The 18,214-nt window shown below is 41.9% G+C and overlaps 1 long non-coding RNA gene across 6 annotated transcripts in view; it reads left to right on the forward strand.

Annotated features, from left to right (window-relative positions):
- The first annotated feature begins 117 nt into the window (after nt 1-117).
- The window catches only part of LOC135300441 (uncharacterized), a 29,195-nt gene continuing 11,098 nt past the window's right edge, over nt 118-18,214 (forward strand). For all 6 annotated transcript variants that reach the window (XR_010362317.1, XR_010362320.1, XR_010362316.1 and 3 more), the window contains exon 1: nt 118-5,756. This is a non-coding gene — a long non-coding RNA (uncharacterized LOC135300441). The remainder of the gene's footprint in view (nt 5,757-18,214) is intronic.

Below are 18,214 nucleotides of genomic sequence, written 5' to 3' on the forward strand. Positions count from 1 at the left end.
CAGTTCCCTGCCCGCAGCTGCCGTGCTTACGCAGGCACAGTGCGAGGTGCCAAGGTGCTGCCGCCACAGGAAACCACCGAAACTTCGAGTTACGTAAGGGGAAAAACTCTCCTGCTGCCTTTAGTCCTCCTGGGCCGGTGTGGAACTGTTTGTCCTGCTAGCAGTCTTTGTTGTGGGTTAGCCCTCCTTTGTTGGGAGTGCTGGGTGCTGGGGGTTGATGCATGTGGGACACCTAGCATGTTCATAGATTTTCACCTCCTAGTTTCATGCTTAGGCATGGTGTAGAAATTCCATGTGGTACACATTTTGTGAGCCTGTAATAATGGCATTCCTGTCCAAGGGCACAAAGTGGAAAAAAATATGGGAGGAAGTCCTAAGAGAAGCTCAGTGGACAGAGATATGCAGGTGGTGGTGTGGGGATGACTTCCTATGTGCCTCTGTGGTGGAATAACTTCAGCATGGAGAGGAACCAGGGTCTGTATCAAGGGAGTTCAGATCATGGGTGGCTTAGGCAGGGGTTCTGGTGGGAGGGGACAGAAATCTGTCAGCAAATGAAGTCCATCAGCCCAGAGCTGCTGAGCTGAAAGGGAAGAAGGAAGCCTTGGGGCTGAATATGACCATCTTCTAGCATTGGGGCTGATGGCTGGGAAACTGAGGAATGAGAGACTTCTGAGGCAAGACCTCTGTGCCAGTGGAGCAACATGCTTTGGCAGGGGCATGTTTGTGCTCCCAAGAGGGAGGGGTCTTGCAGTTTGGGAACATTTTTCTGTCATTCAGGGAGGAAAAGGGTATATAATTTTGATCTGGTAATAAACCAGTTCCTTAGCTGATCTGAGCACCACAAATGAAACTGCAGTTTCATTGCCATGGGCAGAAGGTACAAGCAGCTCCTTCAAAAATATCCTTGCTTTCACGCTGGGGTAATCAGGATGACTGCCACACTGGGTCTGCTCTACCATGCCAGAGCATTTTTCCTTGGAGCCACTGTCCCCCAGAGTGGTGGCTGTTCCAACACCAGCACTGTGTAACCTGATATTGCTTCCACTGGGCACACACCCTCCCTTTTTGGCCTTTTCCCCCAAGAGAAGATCCCTGTTCAGCCAAGCTGGTGTGCTGCCTCATCTGCTTGACTTTGGAATTGCCGGCTACCATGCCCTTAGGAGGTGATGTTTAAAAAGTTTAAATGTTTAAATTACACCATTTGGGAATGTTACTCTTGGAGTGTGGCATCTCACTGGCCAGAGCTGGTTGCCTGATTGTGCATCTGTGGCAGAAGCACTTTTCAGTGTTTCCTGAGGAGCCCCATGTCTCCTCCCTGGCAGGGTCTCAGTCTCTGCTGCTTTTAATGCCTCCTGGGATGCCATAGCTGCCAAAAGGGAGAAATCCAGTCAAAATTTGACTCAAGGCTTGCCCTTGGTCCCAGCTGACCTTCTGACCCTGGAGTCTTCCTTCCACACCTTTGGCTGCCTCTCTTGCACGTGGTTCTCCTGCCTTCTCCTTGCAGGTGTTTGGGCAGGGAAGATTGTGCCTGAAGGCTGGGCAGGATGCAGTTTGTCTTTCCATTCCCCTTCCTGGGGACATTTTACAGGTATGTAAAATTTTACAGACTGCCTCTTGGGCTTGCAATGCCCAAGTCTGATGATGGAGTGGTTGGGGAGGATAAGTCTGATGGGGATGAGGTGATCAGGGGAATGATCATCAACATGTCTCATGGAGAAAGAATGGGAAGGGGGAGGAGAAAGAGAGCAAGGCTTCTAGTTGTGTGTGCCTGGAGGTAGGAGAGACTGGATGGAGTGTTTGGGCCGCTGGGTCCTGTTTTCTGTGGGTGGGAAAGGAAAGCATGTTCCAGGAGCCAGCTTCTACTAAATTCCTGTGTGACCCTTGCTTCCTGGAATTGTTTCCTGAAATGGACATAATTTTTTCATGCATTAAAAAGGTTTATGTGGTTTTAAAGTGGAATTAACTGCTCTGCAGTTCTTGATTTCTCATTGTGCAGTTAAAGAAAACACTCAGCAGTTTAGTAATATCAATATTAAGGAAAGCATGACATGAACTGGGACTTTGCAAAATTTTTTGCTGATTTTACCCTCCTGATTTAAAAGTAAACTACTACACATATGATTCTGTGGGATAATACTCCAGTCTGGCTATAAAACACAGAAACAAAACATTAAGAGCTGGGATATTTATTTATTTGTTTGTTAAACTTCCTCTAAGCAATGCCAATTCCGGGAAAGCCTAAAAGAATGCGATCTGTTACATTTCTCCCCTTGGGTATGGTACACAATATCTAGGAATGAAATCTGCAGCTGGGAGAGGAAGTGCCAAGCCTGCAAAAACATTTAAAGAGACATTCTTTATTAATCTCCTCTTTGGCAGGCATACTCTTACTGGTCATAACACTGCAATATACTCAACTGTACCGTGCTTAAACTGTACTTGAACTCTACTTAACTGGACTGCCTGTCCCACAGAAGACAACTACAGCTGTAATGGTCTGTGCCTAGACTGAGAGGCTGGGAGAAGGGGACTCCCTTTTATGCATCTCTCCCTGCATACTGTGGGTGGCTGATACATCTGTTTTCTCAAGAGCTGGATCCCCAGTGCCGTGGCTGGTGTGACAGCACAGTCACTGATGGCAGGTGAGGACCCGGTGTCCTCGAGTGCCCAAATCAGTGCTGCAGGCCAGGCCTTGGGCTTTCTCTGTCAGCATGACCTGACAGACCTGACCCAGCAGATGTGTCTCACAGCTGGACATGGGCCAGCTTAGCTGCAGCTGGCTTTAGGGCTGCACTGCCAGCACCTCCCCTCGCAGAACCACTGGGTGAGAGCCATGATCAGCAGGTGAGATGGCAGGTCTGACAGTGTATGGGAGGGTTTGTCCCTTGAGAAACAAAGAATATTTACAGCATTTTTAACAACCTTTTACTCTGAGCAAAGAGGTGCCTTTACAGTTGATATTGAATTTCATTAATAACATTTAGCCCAATGAGCATATTATTACAAATGCATGTACCCTACTGTCAATAGGAGAAAATACTTTTAACCTCTCTGGAATTTGCCTTGGGTTTATTTTTTCTCCAGTGAGATTGTTGTCAATCAGTAAATCATAGTGTAGTAACGTGATGAAGACAGTTCAATTACAGAAAAACGAGCTCTTCCAAATGCTGAGGTTGAAGGAAATCCAGCCAAAGATCTCCGTACTTCTCTTTGTGGAACAAACTCTTTACTGAGGTTTGAGGTTATAGAAAAATGGCTTATTGGTATTTAAAGAATTAAACAAACTTGTAAAGTTTACCTTTTTTCACTGGCTCAGGTACCTGAAATATCTTGGTGCAATATCAGTGTCTTGAGTCTGTGAAACAGAGTAGTGCCTTGAATTTCTGAAAAAAGAATAGAAACAGGGATGAATTATTATGACTAACAAGTTCCAAAAGACTGGCTGACAAAAAGGTGTTATTTGTCTGGACTGTTCAGGGAGAGTACACCATGCTGGGACAGGGGAATCTTGGTAAGAGTTCAATAGCTAATGGGAAAACAGTTACCATGTAAAGGCTGGTATTTTTCTTTTGGTGACAAAATTGTTTGTGTAAAGTTACAGTGATTAAATTATATTCTCATATATCTGTCTCTGGTCAGAAAAAAAAAAATCCAAACTGCCACAGCGTGTTCGTCCTGGAATGAAAAATATGGGTATTTTTGCTTTTATGACTTCTGTTCTTAGCCATGCTGTGAAAATGTTCTCCTAATATTTTAGGGTTTGGTTTTTTTTGGGGTGTCTTGGTAAGCATTTTGATTCATAAGAGAATATTAAAGTTACAAATTGAAAAAAAAACCTAATAAACCAAACAAACAATTGCAAATAAACCTGATAATCACAATGCCAGAAGGAGTACACATAAGAAAGCTACTCAAGGTTGAATCCCTTATGCTGTTCTTTTCAGCAAATATTTATGAACCTGGATACAAACATATAATATTGACAAGGGAGCTCACTTCCTTCTCAGTATGGCTTGTTTATTTTTAGTCTGGGAACTGGACAGCTATGCTTTCTCAGTTGCATTAATTGCCACTGTTCTGTTTTTCATGTGTTTGGGCTCCTGAAAAGAAGAATTGGCATAAAATGCAAAAAGTCGAGAAATACTGGTCTACCTCTTGAACCAATGAAAACACTAACAAAGCAGTCAGCATTATAGAGTTTATGTACATAAAAAGAATATCATCCATTGAAATACCAATATGACTTCTTTCCAAATAACAGTTTACTTTCTCTAGGCAACAATAACAGTGCTCCCGTGTTACATCTTGATGCCATACAGTTTTCTAGGCTGAACATCAGCAAAGTGTCACTGAGGGCTGTGTACAGCTCCAGCATGAATTTCTGTCAAAAATTCTACTGCAGCTGTTATATTCCTTGATATTCACATTTTTTTTCCAAAAGCCTTTAACAACTTTCATCAAGATCAACAGCAGAAATTTTGTTTAGTCTTTTGATCTAATAAACTTACTTCACCACTGAACTAGATCCACATGGGGAAATGCACATACATAATCATGAGAAGATGTTTCTTGAAGGGATCATGATCAATTTGATAAACTGTTGTTACTTGCTTTACATAGAAACAGCATCACCCTGACATGTTTTGCTTTTGGTACACATCCAGCAAAATAACTTTATTCATTGCATGAAAGATGTATGAATGCAATCCATGCAATTTCATTGCATGAAATATGTCCTTGCTTGTATTTTAGCACCAAAATGACAGAACAGGACCTAGTGAAGCTCGACCTAACAAATAGTTCTGCAATGTATACTGGTGTTTATAGGTCTTGGCAAGTATAGCCTCACAGGGTCACGCTCTTAGGTGGCCAAAGTGGTGTTCAGTCCTGAACATCTCCTCCTCTGCTAAATTTTTCTTTTTTCTGTTGTTTATTTACAGTATTTATGTCATAAACAGGAAGCAACAATTTCCAGGAACTATTATTGTTGGCTAAATTTCATCCCAAGCTTTCTAAAAGTAATTTACTCACAGGAGTTTGCTTTGCATATCTGTGGGAAACCTCTTGTGTAATAGTATGTCAATCACAAGCACGAAAGAAACAAACACCAAGTAAACAAGGAGAAAAACATGCTTCAACACTTTTTATCTCGGGAAAACAAGTAAATATAGGTTACAGAAAAATAAAATGTGTCTTTGTCCTCCTGTGAAATCACTCTTTTGAATCTGAGTGATTTAAATACATTTGTCTATGAGCTTAGATGTAGGCAATGGGCCCTTAGTGACACTGTGATGGCTCTTCTGCATGTGTGAGAGGAGGACACAGCTCCTGAGCACTCTGAACCAGGTGTTACCAGGCATGACTGACACCAAAGTCCAGAGTGTGATACTTCTTGTGCTTAATGCCTGTGCCCTCACCATCCTGACCCTGGGACTGCTTGCTCAGCTGTACTGCAGAAGCTGACAGGTGAAAGCCACCTTCCTTGGAACAAAAACTGCCTTCTGGATGATCAGGATTAAGCTACAGGGAAAATGAGTGCTTCTGGTCTGTTCTCTGACAATGCATCAAGATCACAGAACCATCACAGAATTAGAGTGATCTGGGTTGGAAGAGACCTTAAAGAACACCTAGCTCCAGCTCCCCTACCATGGGCAGGGATACCTTCCACTAGATCAGGTTGCTCCAAACCCCATCCAACCTACCTTGAACACTTCCATGGATAAAACATCAATAGCTTCTCTGACCAGCCTTTTCTGGTGAGTCTTCATCCTTGTAGTGAATAATTTTTTCCTAATATTTAATCTAAATTTATGCGTCTTTTTATTTCTTTGCATTGCAGCACCAGTTGTGTAGCTCAGATCTTGATTTCTATATGATGCACATCTCAAATTTGATGAGCTAGATCCAACCTATTAATGTTTCCCCAGAAAAGAAGTGTACAAAACTTTTATTGACTAATAAATGACCATGTTAGGGCCACAGTTCTTCATAACACACAATGCTCACCTCTCTAAAATCACCTGCACCTCTGATCTCCCAGTCACTCACAGTTTACACAGGAGGAGCTGATTGTGTTTATCAGGTGCATCATTTGGTCAGCATACAGATTCTTGCTCTGCTGTCAGTTACCCTGAACTTAATCACTTTGGCTGAAAGCAATCAGAATAGTGTCTTCCATGGTTAATTAAATAAGGTTTACACAAAGCCAAGTAATACACCTTTTATTGTGTCTAGATTGAGCTGCAAAACGTAAGGCTGCAGAAAAAGCAGTGTATTGATTTGAGTGATGCAGTAGACCAAGCTCTGGTATCACCACAGTTTTTTCTCCTCAGAAAGGCCACCTGGCATGGATACAGGGCTTTGCTTCTTCCGGTGAACTGCCTGTTAGGGTTTGACTATATGGTTTGTGTGCAATATTTTAAAAAGTGTTACATTAAATAGTGTGACTCTTGAAAGTCGAGTTTATAATATTTCAAACATTTACTCTGGCATTTTTTATGAGGTACAGAGAAGATATAATAAATGGTGGCATATCTGAATAGTTCTAAGTTACCTAGATTTCCAGTTTAACACATCAGAATTCAGGACCTTGGAATTTACCGTCTTGCTGTTTCACTACCTTCTCAGGTTCCCTCAGACATAGATAATAATAAGAAATACCACAAATTTAGTTTATTGCTTATGGAAAGCCATTATCAAATTTGTTATTGCTATAAACCTACAGACTATTATGTTTTTCACAGCTGGACTAATGAGGCAGGAGAAAAGGCATAGGGGAAACTTCCTTTACCCGCTTGTTATTTACACAGTAGTCCAAGAATACATTGTGGAAATACTGTTCTATGGACTCCAAGTCTTCCATATGGAAAGGGATGTTTTGTCTGCAGCCTGAAGCAACACTCTCCTGTAGTTAGGGATCTACAGGCCAAAACATTAATTTGAAAGAACACAAACATTATTTAAAACAGGCTGTAACAAGGTAAAAAACATTAAATGTACTAATTCTGATGCTGGCTTTCTGCACATGAGTCTTTTTTGTGTTAATTTGTTATAGAAGTTAAACTGGAGAGATTTAGTTTACTGGTTTAGGTTTTAGTTTAATACCAGAAGGTTTAATTTTATATCCATCAATGTCTTTGTGAGTGGAAGTCTGCACAAGAAATCAAAGCCATTTGTAGCAAAACATACAGGAAACTTGGCAATCTTTGCTATCAAAAGGACATCTGGGATCTATTTTGAACCTAACCTTATTCTCAAAAGTGATTGTATGCCAGAAAAGAAGAAAATGAAAGAAATAAGGAATTTGATAAGTAAATTTTTTGCAGAGGACATGGAGAGAAATACACTGAAAATATCTTGAAGGACAAGACATTGTTCTTTTCTACTCTTTTACTCTGAAGATATTACCAGAAAAGAGAAAATATATTAAAAGAAAACTTGCACAATACTGAAGAACAAAATAACCCACTCTGAAAAGAAACACAGCCTAAAAAAAGCAGTCAGAAAGTCTTGAGTGCAGTGCAAAATAAGGGACATAGAGACATCAAACTAACAAAGACAGAGTGGAAAGGAGAATAGGGTATTCTAAAGGGAAAGAAAATGAGATTGCCTTTTGACCATGCTTTGGTTATACCAGATGGAAGGGGAACATTTCTTCACAATAGATCTGTATTTGAAGTACAGCTCCTGGCCTGTTAAAATGCAGTGGTGATTTCCCACAATCAAACTACCTGGATTAAATATAGGTACTGCTTTCAAGAAAAAATTGTCCCACAGGAGTTGAGCTTTGCTTGACTTTCCATGAATGAGATCCATACAGCCCTTTGTTATCCAGGAATTCTTAGTTTCTCCTAGGCTGCACCCTCACTGTTGGTACTGCAGCCTTCTGCTCAACACCCTGGCCACTTTTGTACGGGGGTAGTGGTGGTGATAGTTGAAATATACGTTGTGTTTCAAAGTGAATGGCATGAGATATGAATCTTGCAGAATTTAGGTACCACTGGGTCTTTAGAGATGGCCACCAGGTACTCCTGCAGGTTGTTGTAGTGTAAGGATAGTAGTGGGCAAAGTAGCAGGTGTCTTGGCCAGGGAACTGGAACATCCAGGTGAGTGAGAAATAATAATGTCTGTCTTACCCTACACAGTTTTGCAGTACTGGGTTTATTTCCAGTCCTTTACCAGCCCTTTCTTGTGCTGTTCCTTAGTGCTGGTTTCTGAGTACAGCAGTGGCCACAAGCCATGCTTGTACAGGCTGTTTACTGCTAAAGTTGTCAGCAGTGAAGCACTAAAGCATCCCTGCCTGCACATTACTTGCTTGGAAGTCGTACCACTGAGTGTGTCTGTGCTTGTGTGGAGGTTGGCCAGCACTCAAACACAGAATTTGTAGGCAGAGAGCAAACAAACAGTGTGATGCTGGTTAGCACTGTAGCATGAGGTAGTGGCAAATAATGTGCAAGGCCATGAAGAAGGCTTGTATTCGTGGGGTTCTCAGATGAAGAAAGGAAGGATGAATCTGATTCCATGTTCTTAGAGGACTAATTTATTATTTAATGATCTATATTATATTAAAGAATACTAAACTAAACTATACTAAAGAATACAGAAAGGATACAGACAGAAGGCTCAAAGATACTAAAGAAAACTCATGACTCTTTCCAGACCCTCAACACAGCTTGGCTATGATTGGATTTCAATTGGATTCAATTCACATGAAGCCAATGAAACAATCTCTTGTTGGATAAACAATCTTCAAACCGCATTCCAAAACAGCAAAACACAGGAGAATTAAATGGGATAATATTATTTTCCTTTTTATCTGAGGCTTCTCAGCTTCCCAGGAGAGAAATCCTGGTGAAGGAATTTTTCCAGACAATATGATGTTGACAAAGAAGCACCCTGCAGTGAACCAGGTGCAAATCTGATTCACAGTGCTATAAATCAAAGTCTAAGCAACTGCTGGGAGAAGATGCCTAATCTCACCAAACATGCCAGTAATGCAACTGGTGTCTTGATTAGAACTCTTAGTAATAAGTAGAGCTTCTTAGAACATTCTCCACACTCTGCTTTGAAAGGAGGTGCTTAAGAAATGTGTTGAGTTTGTGTGTGTGATTATCACCTAGAGAGCACATTCAGTGCCAGGCAAGCACCCATGTTCCACTGCAGCCTGATGCTTGCTATCCCAGGTATTAACTGCTTGTAACTGCCTCCGTGTCATTCCTCAGGAGCAGGAGGGACAACTGGCCACACTTCAAGGTAGCAGTTTCCTTCTCTTTAGTTGGAAAGTTTCATTAATGAAGGCTGAGAATCACAGCACCACAACACCCACTTTGCTGGAGAGCTGTACAGCCTGAAATAAGAATCACCTCCAGTTGCTTGTGCACAAAGTTCAAGTCAGTAATTAATTCATGGAAAGTTGCATTTTTAAAGAACAGAAACTAAAAGACTGTAAGAGAAATCCCCTTCCTTGTTTGCAAAAAGGCAGGGAGCTGAGATTTAGAGTGTTCCTCCACATCTTATCCCTTGCAGTAAATTAGCATGTCCAGCTGCAAAGGACAGAGGCTCCTTCCTACACAGCAGTTACCAGTTCTCCTGGGCACCAAGTGCAGCAACCTGCTCATGACAGCTAACATGCCCATACTGCAGAAGCAGCTAATTTCTAAATGAAATAATGTCAAAGAGTACCAGTGCTTTTCTGTGTATTACAAGCCTTTACTAACTGTATTTGCCTCAAGAAAGGTACCAAATCCCTTTCAGTTTTGTGCTTCTGAACATTTTGTGGCCACAACCAGTTATCCTAGGATTGCAAAACTATTATAATCCTTTCTTATGCATGTAAAAGTATCCCAGGACCAAAATCAACAGCTGCCAGAAGTTCCAAGTTCATCCAAGGCAACTGGATCAACTTAGCAAACACAGGAAAGAATAAATATATTTGATAGTCAACCAGTGACAGTGGAATAAGGCAACTAATTCCCTTCAACTCTGTCCAATGAATCCTTGCCAGACAGAGAAGCCTGTGTTCAAGAACTGATCCAATCTGACCAGGTTTTGTTTATAAATTTTGGCAAAAACAAAATATTCTTCCAACACAGACTTCAGTGTTGATGTTGCAGTTACACAGCTCTCATATTTTTCACTTTCTCTTTTGGCTCTTATCTTTCTTTGCTCATATTTTCTCAACAAACTCACTTTAAGCTGGTTCATATTGTTTTTCACTGAGAACAATGGCTTGAGTTGAGCTGAACTTCTGGGATATGTAACAGGACAAACAGAACTTAAAGAAGTTAAGGCAGATGTGTAACTGGGACTAGTTTTCTTCCCCATCTATAGCAAAATAATTTATCCCCAAGTGCTTTAAAATTACATGGAAAATTACATTGATTCATCAGGCTTTGAATTATATTTGTAAAGGAGATCAAAGCAAATGCTTCATCGACCTACATCTTACAGCAAGATTTCTTAGGCTATTCACATCTTCTAGATAAATAATTTCTAGATAAAACCTCCTTTGTCAGGAGTTTGCTATGGCACCATTGTGTCCAAACCTGTTCTAATGTGCAATGATTCAGGGGTAGTGAGTATCCACTATGAAAAAGGTAGCAGAATAAGGTCATAGGTGTCTCAGTACCATCTCTGTGCATTTCCAAAATTTTTATTATTTCTGAATTGCAATTTGTTGTATATATAAAGCACACAAACTGCCTTAGTCTTCACTGTCTCAAAATAGGCTTGCACTAGGATTTCTGTACAGGCTGTATAAAATCAGTTATTAGCTGACATTCATATGTAGCCCTGTAGCCCTGAAATACAGTACTGACTTTGATAATTACTGGCCATGAGATTTGTACTGAATCTCTAAGACCTTAGGACTAAAGTCTGAACTTTATCTGTCTGTAACTTTGTTTCACTTAATTTAGCTGTGACAGCAATTTCTCTAATTGATATGTATGGCTAATTTGTTTTATTTTGTTTGCCTTTGTGTGGTACAAACATAGGCTTATAGCTGTAACAAGGAGGACCTTTGTGTAGAAATGCAGGCCTACACCTGGACAAACTGCATTTTAGGGGTAGCAAAGAGACATCTGAACTTGGTGGGTGGTTACTTGCTTGCCAGCAAGGAATTCTTCAAAGTTGGAAAAACCACTAGAAAGAAAACATGATAGGCAGAGAAAAGGCTTTGAAAAAAAAAATCTATTAATTGGATGGTAGGGGCTCCAGTCAGACCTAGAGTCTGACTGCAGCACTGCTCAGAGCTAATTACTTGTCATATAATCATAGATATGAAAGGATCCCTTTTCAAAGCATTCCCTATCCTTCCTACAAACTCCTTACATCAGGCCAAAAGACAGAAGTTTGGTTTCATGTGACTTTGTATCTGAATCAGATCCCAGCACCAGTAGTACTAATTTTTTACTAGTAAAAAATTCTCATTGCTTTAGGTCTGGTTTCTAGATTTAATTCTCTTCACAAGAGACAAAACCCCATAATAAAAGATTTTCATCTGAAGGATCTGGTTTCAAGTGTAGATGACATCATATATGAGAAGTAAAGGAATTAAACACAAAACTGATGAACCCATTTATAACCTGTAGAGGATACCTAACTTGAAGGGAGGCCTGGTGGTTAAGGGTGAGCTGCAAGATGAGAATGAGATAAATACTCACCTAGGTCAAGAACCAGTAAGTATGAGTAGATCAATTTCCAATTTTGTTTACAGCTCCACAGTAATGTGATCTCTAATATATTTTCCCTTGCCTTATCTTCCACCCCGAGGTTTTACAGGCAAAAGGTAGGGGAATAATTGAAAGAGTCTTAATATGTAAGAACAGTGCTGACTGTCTTCTGTCACAAATTAGCTGTGGAGGCCTTCATCCTAAACCAATTAAATTTAAATAAAATAAAATTGAAAGTCCATAGCAAGCTAGTTTGATTTTGTTTATTTCCAGAGAAGAGATGCCTCTTTTGGTTTGTTTTATGGCCTGCAGAAGAGTTAGACCTAGAGTCTGTAATCCGTGTGCTCCAGCATTACCCCATGCTGGATTGTACGCCTGCCCCTGAATAACTGAGACAAGGTCCTTTTCAGCTGTTTGAGGAGGCATGAGCAGCAGGGTCTGGTGGGTTATATGATGAAGGCCCAACAGAAAGGTCAATTTGCAGATGAATTCAGGGATAGCGGTGGCATTGGAGGTCACAGCCACCTAAGCAGACTGGCTGGACTCCTCCAGCTTCCTCTGTTGTCCATGAAGGCATGTATTCATGAGGAACATTTCAGAGCACTGAATTTTTTGTTTCCTTGGCTTTGCTCTGTGGAAGGTCTGCTTTTCCTCCACTGGTTATAGAGGCACCAGTGGTGAGTTCCTTGGCTGGCACAGGAGTCCCAGCTGGTGATGTGTGAATATACATCCCCAGGATTTCTCTGGATTGCAGGTAGGCACGACTGTCCAGCCCCCCTGGACCTTGCCAAAGCAAGACACAAGGGGGATACATGGCCCCAGAAGGACTGTGGGTGATGTGTTCTTTGCTGAGCAGAAGAGGGAGAATTCAAACCTTCTTCTTGGAGTGCTCAACATGTCCCTGTGTGCTCTTGACCACGGAATGTAGCAGAAAACCTACGAGCTCCACAAACAGTGTCCAAACCCACGGGAATTCTGCTGTTTGCCACCACGACCTCTGTATCAGGAGTTATATTTGTTATGGCTGTATCAGTTTGTGCATGACACGAGGGACTGACCAGTGCTTGTTCACACACCCAGGAAAGTTCCCTCCTCCCTGTCATAGTCACACTCCACATATGGTTATACAACCCCCTCTAGAGTCAGACTCTGCACCTTCAGCTCTCGAAAGCAATGGATGAGTTTCTCTCTTTGTAGGGAAGATGGTCCAGAGAGGCAAGCAGATGTGATTTCCGGAATTGCTTTTTTTGTTTTCCCAAAATGCCAGCCGAATGATCAGATTTACTTCCCTTGTATAAGCAATAATTTCTGCAATCTAATCACAAACCAAATAAACTCAGTCACATGCTCTTATTTCAATTATACAATTTTATTTCTCCCATCATGATACTAAAAAACCATCATCTCAATCAGAATCATGTGTGAGGCGTAGTGTTTTGCTAAGAGTCCGCCCTTTGTTTAGAGAGGTGAACAGGAGAGGAAGAGAGGGGCAGGAGTGACTGCCCAGAGTTTGGAGTGGAAGAACTGCCAATGAAAACTATGTCATAAATCAGCTCTAAAGTTTGCTGCTGACAGGGAGAACTTCACAGCCTAAACTTTAGTTTGGGGTCCCCAGGAAATGTGGGTACCTCTGGTGAGAATTTTTGTATTCTTTCTTGGGAAAAAAATGTTTCTGTTGGTAGCAGCTTGATGTAAAATGTTTTCTTGAAGCTTTATATTGCAAGCTGTTTTTCTCTCCAAGTCTTAATTTGTTTCTGATGGAATCAAGGATGACAGGAATTCAGGATGAGTGCACTAAAGCTTTGTTTGATATTGAAGAAATTGTTCTTCACAAATTATTAATTTTTATAAAGGATCTGTGTTATATTTTCTTAAAATAATTTTATTTACTTTTGCAAAATGAGCTGATAAGTGCTATTTTCAGGTTCTTATGTAAACTTTATGAAAAATGTTCTGGACACGTTATTCTTTAATCTTATTCTTTTTACAGTGTCATAGTACACCTAAAGTGCTTTGGGCTTGCTATTTCTTTCCCAAAGCATCCTTTATTTCTAGTGGAACAGCTAAGAGGACAGGGGAAAACAGAATAAGCTTTTAACGAGTTTGGGTGCTGTTGCCAACAGAGAGAACAAGAATGGCCAGGAGATGGTAGCAGTCTGTCAAAGAAGGCTGGGAGATGGATCTCGGCTTCTCGTCTTGATCCAGGGAGGCAAATGCACCCTGTGAGCCTTGTGCCTTACAGTAGAACATTGGCAGTGTACGAGCAGAGCTATTTTAGGACTATTTTTTTGAATTATTTCTCTCTGAGGTGATCTCGTGTGAGGTAAAGCAATGAAGAGTAGCACCATAGGCTGGTGTGCCACGGCTCTAGCAAGGATGCCAAGAGCAAATCCACTTTAAAACTGCCAGAGTAAGCTGGCATGAGGGATTGCGGGCTGCTGTGAGGCCTTGGCTGTCCCCTTCAGCCCTGAGTCCTGGGCTGTCCCCTTCAGCCCTGATTCCTGGCCTGTCCCCATCTCTGGGAGCCTCCCAGAAACCCCGGCCTGCCCCGGGTCCGCAGACAATGGGGGGATACTCTCTGGAGCCCCGAGGGTTCTGAGGGCAGCCAGGCCAGTCGCCTTTGCAGCAGAAGTGACACTGGGGACATCGGCAGAGGATAAAAGGTGACTCTCAGCAGGGTCCAAGGTTTATTCAGAGCTCCTCAGGGGTCCCCACACCTCAGTGATGCACCTTGCTCAGAGTAAAACAAAAGGAATCTCAAGGTTACATTTAAAGGGGGGGGAGGAAACCAAAGGTAGACACATTTGCTGACCAATAAAAGCCCTCCAGGGATGCAGCCTTAGGGATGGACATTTGGGATAGTGTATAAAATAATACTTAGGGGGCTGACCCCTGGCCTCGGACTAATCACTCGATGATTTGGACCGAAAGTTCTGGATAGAGGGGATGGGATGCTGAGCGACTGACAGAGAGCCAGGGCGAGGATTTGGGGGTGATCCCAACACAGGAGAATGATTACACAGGTAGAGGGAGGGGGTGCAAAAAGGGGTGCACCACTTGGGGAAAATAAGGGAATACAAACCCAAAACTATTGCAAAGTATAAAAGCACACTACAACCCCCTTGGCACCCAGCATGACACGGCCCCAGGCTGCCACATGCCCCTCCTGCCCGCTGGGGTCCCTTCAGAGGCATACAAGGGGTTAACTTCGAACTGCTTGGCCTTGTGAGAGATCAGGTGTCACCCACCCTCCCTAGCTGACATAAACTTCATGTTAATAGAAAAAGACAGTGAAAACTCCATCACGTGCCCTGTCTGGTTTGACAGAAATGCAGTCATATGTCCACATGTGATCAAGATTAAACTGGTGCTGCAGAGTGATCTGGCAGCATGCAAAACCCTATTAATGTGCACAAACAGTTTTGGGGGGGGGGGGGGGAAAGAGAAAGTTTTACTTCTGCTGGTTCTGCTGTAAGATGAAAGAGAAAGGGGAGCTTCTAACAGACTGCTGAAGCGAGATCTGCGGGGATCATTTTGGTCTGGGTTGCAATTGCCAAAAAAGATACAGGATATTTTTTCTGTAAACCACTTCTCTGTGAATTCTAGCACAATTTCAACCTTTTTTCCTGAGTGGAATTTATGGGAAGGTGTGTGAAGGCTGGCAGCACTTATCTATCTTGTATCTGTTCTGCAGCATGCTTGAATGAGGTTATTGTGTGTCAGCAGGACTTAATATTAAAGGCAACATTCAACTTACAACATTACAAAGTCGATTTGACTCTGCAGTGAAGACCAGCCCTGCTCTTCTTGCATTTCTATGTACAAATGCTAGTTGTGCTGCAATTAGCAGCAGTTTCATTTAGGCATGGTGCTCAGATGTGAATGCTCAAACACCTTCCAGCATGCAGTTTAAATATTTCAAAGCCAGCAAAACGGTATCAGTGTTTGTATTGAACCAACTTGCATGACCATTTGCTTACTGAGGGCTGTAACCAACAGTCTGAGCAGCCTTTTCCTCCATGAAGTCCAAATTTCGTGTAAGTTTTTCTCCTCAGTGCTAATGGTTTAAATACCTACTCATTACTCAGTAAGACTCTGTCCCTGGAGTCTTACAAAGACCGGAGGCAAAGGAGGAGTCTAAATGTCACTTCATGTCCCAAAAATGAAGACTTGGTTTGTCTGAGGTGCCTTTCACCCAGTGCAAACATACACACATGCTTTAGATTTCTCTCGGTCTCCATAGGACTATTCTTAGCAGTGCAGTGAAACGTGGTTGTGTTAAACATGCTACAGAGGAGGTTCAAAATAAATCATGTCTCAAATTGACCTGATTCTCTTCTTTGTTGTTTTCTTTTGGCTATAATGTAGCTCACAAAGGGATAAAATGCTGCACTGAAAGTAACAGTTTAGTTTGTTTCTCTCTGATGCAACTGGTGACACATATTGCTATTTCTGACTTAATTTCCATGCTTTCCTTTGATTGCACAATTCTCAAAGGTGCATCCTCCATTTTACATTAAGCAAACTGTTTTAATAATATGTATATTCTAGGTACTTGTAGCTAAATAAAAATAATATACTGTCTGGATACTTACACAACTGGCTCACTTAAGGGATTTGGTAAATATCTGTGAATTTTTACAGGTAATTCAGAAACTCCACGTCAAGCAAGCTCTTTTAAATCCAGTTATTTCTGCTTTGTTCTTTTCTGTTCTTTGGAGACATTTTGTTCTCTCAGACCATCTCACAGCATCACATCCCTAGCAGCCAATACTGATTCTTGTGTCCGTGCTTAGGGTTGGTTTTTCTTTTGTGGTTTTTTGGGTTTTTTTCCAGTTCCATCTTTAATAAGCCTCCTGGGCTTTCTTTGAAGATTTCATTTGCAACTGCAAAGAAACCCTTGTGTATTCCAAATCTTCTGTGTGGATTAAAAATATTTTAAAATACTTTATTTTAAAGACTGAACATAAGAGTTCTTGAAGATACATGGAGCTGGGTACTTGACACACACCTGAACTCAAGCCTGATACACAGAAAAAGTAAAAAATGTGTAAAATACTCCTCTGCTTTCTTTAACAAGTTGCTTTGAGCGTGTAGTAATGTTTAAATTCCTTCCTGAGTTCACTGAGGTCTGTCAATATGTTTCTTTCCTATTTTCCTCCACATGTTCTGATTCTTGTATATATACAGAAGTTTCTTCACATACTTGGGGAATAATTCTAGTATTTTGCTTTGTAACTTCAATCTCTTTTAAAGTCTTGGCTGAAGTTCTTGAGACATGTGGAAACAACCTGAGATCACCTAAAAGGAAATGTGAAATGTCATGGTACAAACCCGGTCTTGCAATGTCAGAAAGTTTGCAAGTGAGAATATATGCCTTTTTCTGAGGCAACACGGTTTTAACACAAATGCTTGCCCAAATCTTGTTGCTCTGTTCCAGCACAATCCCTTGAGAGAAATGGGCAATGCTGAGAAACTTTTGGAAATGGTTGGGGAAAAAAGGAGTCACAGAAAATGGGTGATGACCACACATGGATCTTACTGCTCCTGCACATGATCTCAAGAGGTCAGGAAGGCCTTTTAATTACATGGTTGAGTGGTGCCTAGCACAGCAAAGCTTTGAACCCTGCTAAAGATTTTTGGATGTTATGGGAATGCCTGTAGCTGCCAGTAAATATTGTGCTATTTAACCAATGGTTATTGTAGCGCTTTCAGAATTTGTTTTGTTCCCACAGGTTTTATTTTTATCCACATTCCTCAGCTATGTGTTGATGTGACTATCACTGCCATTGTTCTGCCAGGATTGTTCCTCACTGTATTCTAGTCTACTTTATTTTTGGATTCTGAGTATGGCACTGACCTCTAATCAAATGCAATGTCCCTGTCTGAGCTAGGCACCTTAGGGTTTTCCCCTGCTTGTGAAGAGTTAATCAGTGTAGCTGGGACTAGAGCACAGCTGATGTCTGCTGAAGCAGATGCCTGTGCTTGGTCAGATGAATGCACCCTTCAGCTCCAGCAGTTTGATTGACTCCATCCCCCTCGGCAGTCCTGCCACAGATACTTAAAGCCAGGGGAGGTGAAACCCATCCCTGGGGACCTGCTCCCTGCTGCCTGTGCAACTAAGCACGGCAACATGATGTGTGGAGTGTGCTTAGCCCAGTCCCCATCAGAGGGCTGGGGGCTGCAGGGGCTGTCTCCCCACCCAGCAAAGGGGCTCCTCTCAGTTTGTCCTGTTCTATGACTCTGTCATAACCATGGCCACAGAGCTGGCCACATCTAGGGCAGAACATCAGCTCCAGATAACCATTTATCTCCCTTTTTCTCTGTCACATCTTCCCTCCCTGCCCTGTCCTCCCCTTTGGCTAATCCCTGCTGCTGTTCCCAGTGCTATCCCTGTGCCCATAGCCATGTGGGGTGATTACCATAGCCTGGTGGAACACCAGTGGTAGCAGGGCTGATGAATTTCAGGGTTGGTAAAAAGTCAGAGTTTGTGACTTGCAGTAAAGATTGCCTCTGATTTAATACTCAGACATCCAGGATGT

The sequence above is a fragment of the Passer domesticus genome, chromosome 5, assembly GCF_036417665.1.
Source record: "Passer domesticus isolate bPasDom1 chromosome 5, bPasDom1.hap1, whole genome shotgun sequence".
Taxonomy (NCBI): Eukaryota; Metazoa; Chordata; class Aves; order Passeriformes; family Passeridae; genus Passer; species Passer domesticus.